This window comes from Bombina bombina, chromosome 5 (genome assembly GCF_027579735.1).
Source record: "Bombina bombina isolate aBomBom1 chromosome 5, aBomBom1.pri, whole genome shotgun sequence".
NCBI classification, from domain to species: domain Eukaryota; kingdom Metazoa; phylum Chordata; class Amphibia; order Anura; family Bombinatoridae; genus Bombina; species Bombina bombina.
In genome coordinates this window covers 30,383,075-30,393,524 of record NC_069503.1, presented here as the reverse complement: position 1 = coordinate 30,393,524, position 10,450 = coordinate 30,383,075, and the positions used below count along the sequence as shown (strand labels likewise).

Here is a 10,450-nt window from a genome sequence, read left to right as displayed (position 1 = left end):
ACTTTATAAATGACAATCACAGTGGTTACCTTATAAATGACAGTCACAGTGTTTACTTTATAAATGACAGTCACAGTGGTTACCTTATAAATGCCAGTCACAGTGGTTACCTTATAAATGACAGTCACAGTGGTTACCTTATAAATGACAGTCACAGTAGTTACCTTATAAATGACAGTCACAGTGTTTACTTTATAAATGACAGTCACAGTGGTTACCTTATAAATGACAGTCACAGTAGTTACCTTATAAATGACAGTCACAGTGGTTACCTTATAAATGACAGTCACAGTAGTTACCTTATAAATGACAGTCACACAGTAGTTACTTTATAAATGACAGTCACAGTGGTTACTTTATAAATAACAGTCACAGTAGTTACCTTATAAATAACAGTCACAGTGGTTACTTTATAAATGACAGTCACAGTGGTTACCTTATAAATGACAGTCACAGTGGTTACTTTATAAATGACAGTCACAGTGGTTACCTTATAAATAACAGTCACAGTGGTTACCTTATAAATGACAGTCACAGTGGTTACCTTATAAATAACAGTCACAGTAGTTACCTTATAAATGACAGTCACAGTGGTTACCTTATAAATAACAGTCACAGTAGTTACCTTATAAATGACAGTCACAGTGGTTACTTTATAAATAATAGTCACAGTAGTTACCTTATAAATAACAGTCACAGTGGTTACTTTATAAATGACAGTCACAGTGGTTACCTTATAAATGACAGTCACAGTGGTTACCTTATAAATAACAGTCACAGTGGTTGCCTTATAAATGACAGTCACAGTAGTTACCTTATAAATGACAGTCACAGTGGTTACCTTATAAATGACAGTCACAGTGATTACCTTATAAATGACAGTTACAGTGGTTACCTTATAAATGACAGTCACAGTATTTACCTTATAAGTGACAGTTACAGTGGTTACCTTATAAATGACAGTCACAGTGGTTACCTTATAAATGACAGTCACAGTATTTACCTTATAAGTGACAGTCACAGTAGTTACCTTATAAATGACAGTCACAGTGGTTACCTTATAAATGACAGTCACAGTATTTACCTTATAAGTGACAGTTACAGTGGTTACCTTATAAGTGACAGTCACAGTGATTACCTTATAAATGACAGTCACAGTAGTTACCTTATAAATGACAGTCACAGTGATTACCTTATAAATGACAATCACAGTGGTTGCCTTATAAATGACAGTCACAGTGGTTACCTTATAAATAACAGTCACAGTGGTTACCTTATAAGTGACAATGACAGTGGTTACCTCATAAATGACAGTCACAGTAGTTACCTTATAAATGACAGTCACAGTGGTTACCTTATAAATAACAGTCACAGTAGTTACCTTATAAATGACAGTCACAGTAGTTACCTTATAAATAACAGTCACAGTATTTACCTTATAAATGACAGTCACAGTAGTTACCTTATAAATGACAGTCACAGTATTTACCTTATAAATGACAGTCACAGTGGTTACCTTATAAATGACAGTCACAGTGGTTACCTTATAAATGACAGTCACAGTGGTTACTTTATAAATGACAGTCACAGTGGTTACCTTATAAGTGACAGTCACAGTAGTTACCTTATAATGACAATCACAGTAGTTACCTTATAAATGCCAGTCACAGTGATTACTTTATAAATGACAATCACAGTGGTTACCTTATAAATGACAGTCACAGTGTTTACTTTATAAATGACAGTCACAGTGGTTACCTTATAAATGCCAGTCACAGTGGTTACCTTATAAATGACAGTCACAGTAGTTACCTTATAAATGACAGTCACAGTGTTTACTTTATAAATGACAGTCACAGTGGTTACCTTATAAATGACAGTCACAGTAGTTACCTTATAAATGACAGTCACAGTAGTTACCTTATAAATGACAGTCACAGTGGTTACCTTATAAATGACAGTCACAGTAGTTACCTTATAAATGACAGTCACACAGTAGTTACTTTATAAATGACAGTCACAGTGGTTACTTTATAAATGACAATCACAGTGGTTACCTTATAAATGGCAGTCACAGTGGTTACCTTATAAATGACAGTCACAGTGATTACTTTATAAATGACAGTCACAGTGGTTACTTTATAAATGACAGTCACAGTGATTACTTTATAAATGACAGTCACAGTGGTTACCTTATAAATGACAGTCACAGTGATTACCTTATAAATGACAGTCACAGTGATTACTTTATAAATGACAATCAGCATAAACCACTGAGTGAACATTAAGAACAAGAAAGCTGCAAAATATTTAGTGTTCAGAATGATTGTCTATTGGTTGTTTGTTACATTAAAGTTTATTTAATAAAAAAAACCTTGAGTGGAGGTCACATGACTCCTGTCTAGAGTGAAGCTCCAGTGTCTGTTGTTCCCCTCCCATTTACTTCCTGTGCAGCTGTTGCTGGGTGAGTGAGTCAGGCTGTGAGTATTGTGTGATAAATGTGTTAGTCACTGTCTGGTCTTCTTAAATAGTTTTATAATTGTTATAAATGTTGTTATTTTCATGCATTTTATTCAGCTGCTTGTGCCAGGCAATGGGATACTAAGTGCTGTTTAACTCTTTGTGTTAGTGAAGGGTTAGTACACACTGTGCTGCTCTCTATGCTAGTGAAGGGTTAATACACACTGTGCTGCTCTCTGTGCTAGTGAAGGGTTAATACACACTGTGCTGCTCTCTGTGCTAGTGAAGGGTTAATACACACAGTGCTGCTCTCTGTGCTAGTGAAGGGTTAATACACACTGTGCAGCTCTCTGTGCTAGTGAAGGGTTAATACACACTGTGCTACTCTCTGTGCTAGTGAAGGGTTAATACACACTGTGCTGCTCTCTGTGCTAGTGAAGGGTTAATACACACTGTGCTACTCTCTGTGCTAGTGAGGGGTTAATACACACTGTGCTGCTCTCTGTGCTAGTGAGGGGTTAATACACACTGTGCTGCTCTCTGTGCTAGTGAGGGGTTAATACACACTGTGCTGCTCTCTGTGCTAGTGAGGGGTTAATACACACTGTGCTGCTCTCTGTGCTAGTGAGGGGTTAATATACACTGTGCTGCTCTCTGTGCTCATGAAGGGTTAATACACACTGTGCAGCTCTCTGTGCTAGTGAAGGGTTAATACACACTGTGCTACTCTCTGTGCTAGTGAGGGGTTAATACACACTGTGCTGCTCTCTGTGCTAGTGAGGGGTTAATACACACTGTGCTGCTCTGTGCTAGTGAAGGGTTAATACACACAGTGCTGCTCTCTTTGCTAGTGAAGGGCTAATACACACTGTGCTGTTCTTTGTGCTAGTGAAGGGTTAATACACACTGTGCAGCTCTCTGTGCTAGTGAAGGGTTAATACACACTGTGCTGCTCTCTGTGCTAGTGAAGGGTTAATACACACTGTGCTACTCTCTGTGCTAGTGAAGGGTTAATACACACTGTGCTTCTCTCTGTGCTAGTGAAGGGTTAATACACACTGTGCGGCTCTCTGTGCTAGTGAAGGGTTAATACACACTGTGCTGCTCTTTGTGCTAGTGAAGGGTTAATACACACTGTGCTGCTCTCTATGCTAGTGAAGGGTTAATACACACTGTGCTTCTCTCTGTGCTAGTGAAGGGTTAATACAAACTGTGCTGCTCTCTGTGCTAGTGAAGGGTTAATACACACTGTGCAGCTCTCTGTACTAGTGAAGGGTTAATACACACTGTGCAGCTCTCTGTGCTAGTGAAGGGTTAATACACACTGTGCAGCTCTCTGTGCTAGTGGAGGGTTAATACACACTGTGCTGCTCTCTGTGCTAGTGAAGGGTTAATACACACTGTGCTGCTCTCTGTGCTAGTGAAGGGTTAATACACACTGTGCTGCTCTCTGTGCTAGTGAAGGGTTAATACACACTGTGCTGCTCTCTGTGCTAGTGAAGGGTTAATACACACTGTGCTGCTCTCTGTGCTAGTGAAGGGTTAATACACACTGTGCTGCTCTCTGTACTAGTGAAGGGTTAATACACACTGTGCAGCTCTCTGTGCTAGTGGAGGGTTAATACACTCTGTGCTGCTCTCTGTACTAGTGAAGGGTTAATACACACGGTGCTGCTCTCTGTGCTAGTGAAGGGTTAATACACATTGTGCTACTCTCTGTGATAGTGAAGGGTTAATACACACTGTGCTGCTCTCTGTGCTAGTGATGAGGTTAATACACACTGTGCTGCTCTCTGTGCTAGTGAAGGGTTAATACACACTGTGCAGCTCTCTGTGCCAGTGAAGGGTTAATACACACTGTGCAGCTCTCTGTGCCAGTGAAGGGTTAATACACACTGTGCTGCTCTCTGTGCTAGTGAAGGGTTAATACACACTGTGCGGCTCTCTGTGCTAGTGAAGGGTTAATACACACTGTGCTGCTCTCTGTGCTAGTGAAGGGTTAATACACACTGTGCAGCTCTCTGTGCTAGTGGAGGGTTAATACACTCTGTGCTAGTGAAGGGTTAAAGGGACAGTCTAGTCAAAATTATTCGTGAAACAGATATCAAAAACAAAATAAGTCCTTGATGGAGGTGCGCCTATGGTGACGAATGTAGCAAACAATCCGATATAAGGCTGCTCTTCTGTAGCGTGCGTAGACGGTTAGGAAATCTGTAGTGGGGAAACAGGAAGGCGCCAATAGGGTGATAACGTATAGACCCAGACAGGTGAGTATAAGGAGAGAAAAGGTACTCACAAGCAGGGCGGCACTTGAACGTGCCTAACCAAGCGGGCCGGGACCACAGCGTCGCCCGGGAGACTCACAACGGCAACAACACCAATCCTCGAGCCGGACCAAGTTCCGTGTGGCCAATCAGGAACGCTGGATGATGACACACCTCCCTCTTCGTATGCCGATACTGAACACAGGCATAGAGGGTAGGAGACAGGAACAAACTGTGTAAGGCTCTCCCGAATACCGAGAGCTTGATTCACACAAGCCAACAAGCTGGAAAGCTAGCTCCTTATACATAAGTTTCATGTCTTTATAGCAGTAACTTTGCTGGAGTTTGCTCCTTCCTCTTTCCAGCTTGTTGGCTTGTGTGAATCAAGCTCTCGGTATTCGGGAGAGCCTTACACAGTTTGTTCCTGTCTCCTACCCTCTATGCCTGTGTTCAGTATCGGCATACGAAGAGGGAGGTGTGTCATCATCCAGCGTTCCTGATTGGCCACACGGAACTTGGTCCGGCTCGAGGATTGGTGTTGTTGCCGTTGTGAGTCTCCCGGGCGACGCTGTGGTCCCGGCCCGCTTGGTTAGGCACGTTCAAGTGCCGCCCTGCTTGTGAGTACCTTTTCTCTCCTTATACTCACCTGTCTGGGTCTATACGTTATCACCCTATTGGCGCCTTCCTGTTTCCCCACTACAGATTTCCTAGTCAAAATTAAACTTTCTGATTCAGATAGAGCATGCAATTTTAAACAACTTTCCAATGGACTTTTATCATTAAATTTGCTTTGTTCCCTTGGTGGTATTTTTGAAAAGCTAAGCCTAGCTAGGCTCAAACTGATTTCTAAATGGTTGAAAACCGCCCCTTAGCCCCTTTTTTTACAGTTAGACAATACTAGTTCATGTGTGTCATATATAACATTGTGCTCACTCCCGTGGAGTTATTTAGGAGTCTGCACTGATTGACTGAACTGTATGTCTGTCAAAAGCACTGAGATAAGGGGTCTGCAGAGGCTTAGATACAAGGTAATCACAGAGGTAAAAAGTATCGCCTAGATTTAGAGTTCTGCGTTAGCCGTCAAAAGCAGCGTTAAGGGGTCCTAACGCTGCTTTTGGCCGGCCGCTGGTATTTAGAGTCAGGCAGGAAAGGGTCTAACTCTCACTTTCAAGCCACAACTTTTCCATACCGCAGATCCCCTTACGCCAATTGCGTATCCTATCTTTTCAATGGGATCTTCCTAACGCTGGTATTTAGAGTCTTGGCTGAAGTGAGCGGTAGAGCCTCTACCGACAAGACTCCAGTCGTAGAAAAAAAGTCAGTAGTTAAGAGCTTTCTGGGCTAATGCCGGTTTATAAAGCTCTTAACTACTGTGCTCTAAAGTACACTAACACCCATAAACTACCTATGTACCCCTAAACCGAGGTCCCCCCACGTCGCCACCATTATAATAACATTTTTTAACCCCTAATCTGCCGACCGCACACCGCCGCCACCTACATTATCCCTATGAACCCCTAATCTGCTGGCCCTAACATCGCCAAAACCTACACAATATTTATTAACCCCTAATCTGCCCCCTCCCCAACGTCGCCGCTACCTACCTACACTTATTAACCCCTAATCTGCCGAACGGACCTCGCCGCTACTCTAATAAATGTATTAACACCTAAACCGCCGCACTCCTGCCTCACAAACCCTATAATAAATTGTATTAACCCCTAATGTGCTCTCCCTAACATCGCCGCCACCTAACTTCAAGTATTAACCCCTAATCTGCCGACCGGACCTCGCCGCTACTATAATAAATGTATTAACCCCTAAAGCTAAGTCTAACCCTAACACCCCCTAAGTTAAATATAATTTTAATCTAACAAAATAAATTAACTTTTATTAACTAAAGTATTCCTATTTAAAGCTAAATACTTACCTGTAAAATAAACCCTAATATAGCTACAATATAACAAATAATTATATTGTATGTATTTTAGGGTTTATATTTATTTTACAGGCAACTTTGTATTTATTTTAACTAGGTACAATAGCTATTAAATAGTTAATAACTATGTAATAGCTACCTAGTTAAAATAATTACCAAATTACCTGTAAAATAAATCCTAACCTAAGTTACAATTAAACCTAACACTACACTATCAATAAATAAATTAAATTAATTAACTACAAGTATCTATAATTACCTACAATTAAATCAACTAAATTACCAAAAAAACAAACGCTAAATTACAAAAAATAAAAAAAAGATTACAAGAATTCTAAGCTAATTACACCTACTCTAAGCCCCCTAATAAAATAACAAAGCCTCCAAAATAAAAAAATTTCCCTACCCTAATCTAAATTAAAAAAGTTAACAGCTCTATTGCCAGCCCTTAAAAGGGCTTTTTGCGGGGCATGCCCCAAAGAAATCGGCTCTTTTGCCTGTAAAAAAAAACACAATACCACCCCCCAACATTACAACCCACCACCCACATACCCCTACTCTAACCCAAACCCCCTTAAATAAACCTAACACTACCCCCCTGAAGATCTCCCTACCTTGAGTCGTGTTCACCCAGCCGGGCACCGATGGACCAAAAGAGGACATCCAGAGCGGCAGAAGTCTTCATCCTATCCGGGCAGAAGAGGACATCTGGACCGGCAGACATCTTCATCCAAGCGGCATCTTCTATCTTCATCCATCCGACGAGGAGCGGCTCTATCTTCAAGACCTCCAGCACAGAACATCCTCTTCCTTCCGACGACTACCGACGAATGAAGGTTCCTTTACGTGACGTCATCCAAGATGGCGTCCCTCGAATTCCGATTGGCTGATAGGATTCTATCAGCCAATCGGAATTAAGGTAGGAAAAATCGGATTGGCTGATTGAATCAGCCAATCAGATTCAAGTTCAATCGGATTGGCTGATCCAATCAGATTGAGCTCGCATTCTGTTGGCTGATCGGATCAGCCAATCCGATTGAACTTGAATCTGATTGGCTTATTCAATCGGCCAATCAGATTTTTCCTACCTTAATTCCAATTGGCTGATAGAATCGTATAAGCCAATCGGAATTCGAGGGACGCCATCTTGGATGACGTCACTTAAAGGAACCTTCATTCGTCGGAAGGAAGAGGATGTTCCGCACCGGAGGTCTTGAAGATGGAGCCGCTCCTCGTCGGATTAGGGTGGTGAAATTTTGTTATTTTGGGGGGCTTTGTTATTTTATTAGGGGGCTTAGAGTAGGTGTAATTAGCTTAAAATTCTTGTAATCTTTTTTTATTTTTTGTAATTTAGTGTTTGTTTTTTTGGTAATTTAGTTTATTTAATTGTAGGTAATTGTAGTTACTTGTAGTTAATTAATTTAATTTATTTATTGATAGTGTAGTGTTAGGTTTAATTGTAACTTAGGTTAGTATTTATTTTACAAGTAATTTGGTAATTATTTTAACTAGGTAGCTATTAAATAGTTATTAACTATTTAGTAGCTATTGTACCTAGTTAAAATAAATACAAAGTTGCCTGTAAAATAAATATAAACCCTAAAATAGATACAATATAATTATTCGTTATATTGTAGCTATATTAGGGTTTATTTTACAGGTAAATATTTAGCTTTAAATAGGAATACTTTAGTTAATAATATTTAATTTATTTTGTTAGATTAAAATTATATTTAATTTAGGGGGGTGTTAGGGTTAGGGTTAGACTTAGCTTTAGGGGTTAATACATTTATAAAGACAAACCAACACTCATACAAAATCTTCATGAAATACCAAATACGGCTTTCCGGCTGAGTACAATATTATCACTGTTTATTTGGTCTTTTTATGGTAAACATGTCCCAGAATTGCATTAGTCTTCAGCCTATATAGTGGAGACTTGTTGTCACATCAATGTCTTTGTTTATATTATATATTCAATGCTAGTGACGTATATGTACAAGTGGACAAACAAGTTTTGGCTTGATATTTCTGATATCAGAAGGCTTAATATATCTGCTAAATGCAATACATAAAAAGAGAGAGTAGATTTATACCTTAGAGACTTCTTATGGATTCCGAAGTTTCGCCCCATACCGGAGAGTAAGGAGATTAGGGACCCTCTTATTCTATCTGGTAATACACACCGCAGGAATGGGGGGACTGCATCACAGATCCAGGTCGGTCTACAATTTAAACACCGCCAATCGTGGCTTCAGGCTCTCTGAAGGTTCAAAGGTTGTAAATACAGTATTTTTCAACAATAGCTTGCAGACTTATTTAATCGATGTAAAAATACATGTATATCCCCATACCGGAAAAACATAGGTATAGATAAGTTTAAGAAGTTGTAAATTTTCATCTGGTCCTACTCACCGCAGGGAGGGGAGACTCTGCATAGCAACCTCTGTGATAGCCAGACCTGAACGCAGTGCACACCAGCACTTCAGCTCACTGATTGATAGCCGCTTTCGGCACCAGCTTGACAGTGGAAATATAAGACAGTCCAAAATCTTCCATACAGCGATTTCCCAAATGCTGCTATTACGCAAAATATACAAAAGGAATAGGAAGAATGGAGGCTGCACTTTGGAGTTTAAAAAGTACAAAATTAATTTTATTCCATTATTTAAAAACTTAGTAGCAAGCACATACTCAAAGTAGAATCACCCTAGCACACAGGGATTATGCTGTTCTCCGACGCGTTTCCTGCTCAACACGAGCACTTCATCAGGGATCCCAATGTGAACTTGTTACCGAGTAGACAAAGGGTTGTCACTGCTATTTTATTATCAATACTTGTATTGTTTAACATGATATCACTCCTGCTCAGACTTACTAGGGGCAGATATGTAGCAGGGTCATGTTTATGAAGCCTGTAGTGTGCACTTAAAATGCATTTTCAGAGTTTAACCCCTTAATGACCAAGGACGTGCCTGGGGTTTCAAGTGCTGGAAGCAATCGTGATCGCTTTCAGGGTATTGCAGTAAGGAGTCGATAATGAGGCATCTCTACAATACCCTTTTTTAACCACTGTTGCAGATAGAGCCGCTCTGTAGCCCTCTCTGCATTGGCCAGCGATGGTGCCGATCGTCCGTGGGTGGGAGTCATAGCAGGGAGGCTGGTGGGCGGCCCATCGCTGGTCATTTCCAGATCCTGTGTCCCTCAAGTGCACGCAATTGTGTGGGGGCGTGCGCCATCTACTTTCAGTAAAATATATGGGAAGGAGGGAGAGGAAGGGGGAAATAATTGTTGGGAAAGAGATCTGGGAGGGGGTAGTGAATTTAGGGGGGCAGCTACAATACAGAAAATGATTTTTTTATATAAATTTTAAAAAAAAATTCTCAGCAAGCTGGGTACTGGCAGACAGCTGTCAGTACCCAAGATGGTGGTATATAGGTAGAGGGGGGAATGGTTAGAGAGCTGTTTGGTGGGGGTCAGGGAGGCTAGGGGGTAAGGGGGGATCCAACACTGCAGAATAAATATAAAAATAAAAAAAGCCTTTTATTTAAGTACTGGCAGACTTTCTGCTAGTACTTAAGATGGCGGTGACAATTGTGAGGTGGGGGAGGGAAGAGAGCTGTTTGAGAGGGATCAGGGGATGGGATGTGTCAGGTGGGAGGCTGATCTCTACACTAAAGCTAAAATTAACCCTACAAGATCCCTAATTAACCCCTTTACTGCTGGGCATAATACAAGTGTAGTGTGCAGCAGCATTTAGCAGCCTTCTAATTAGCAAAAAGTAATG

General features: G+C 40.6%; 1 protein-coding gene across 1 annotated transcript in view; it reads left to right on the top strand.

Annotated features, from left to right (window-relative positions):
- Positions 1-2,456: 2,456 nt before the first annotated feature.
- The window catches only part of LOC128659749 (gastrula zinc finger protein XlCGF26.1-like), a 101,049-nt gene continuing 93,055 nt past the window's right edge, over positions 2,457-10,450 (top strand). The window contains exon 1 of the mRNA XM_053713328.1: positions 2,457-2,480. The gene's annotated coding sequence lies outside the window, so the exon portion shown is untranslated. The remainder of the gene's footprint in view (positions 2,481-10,450) is intronic.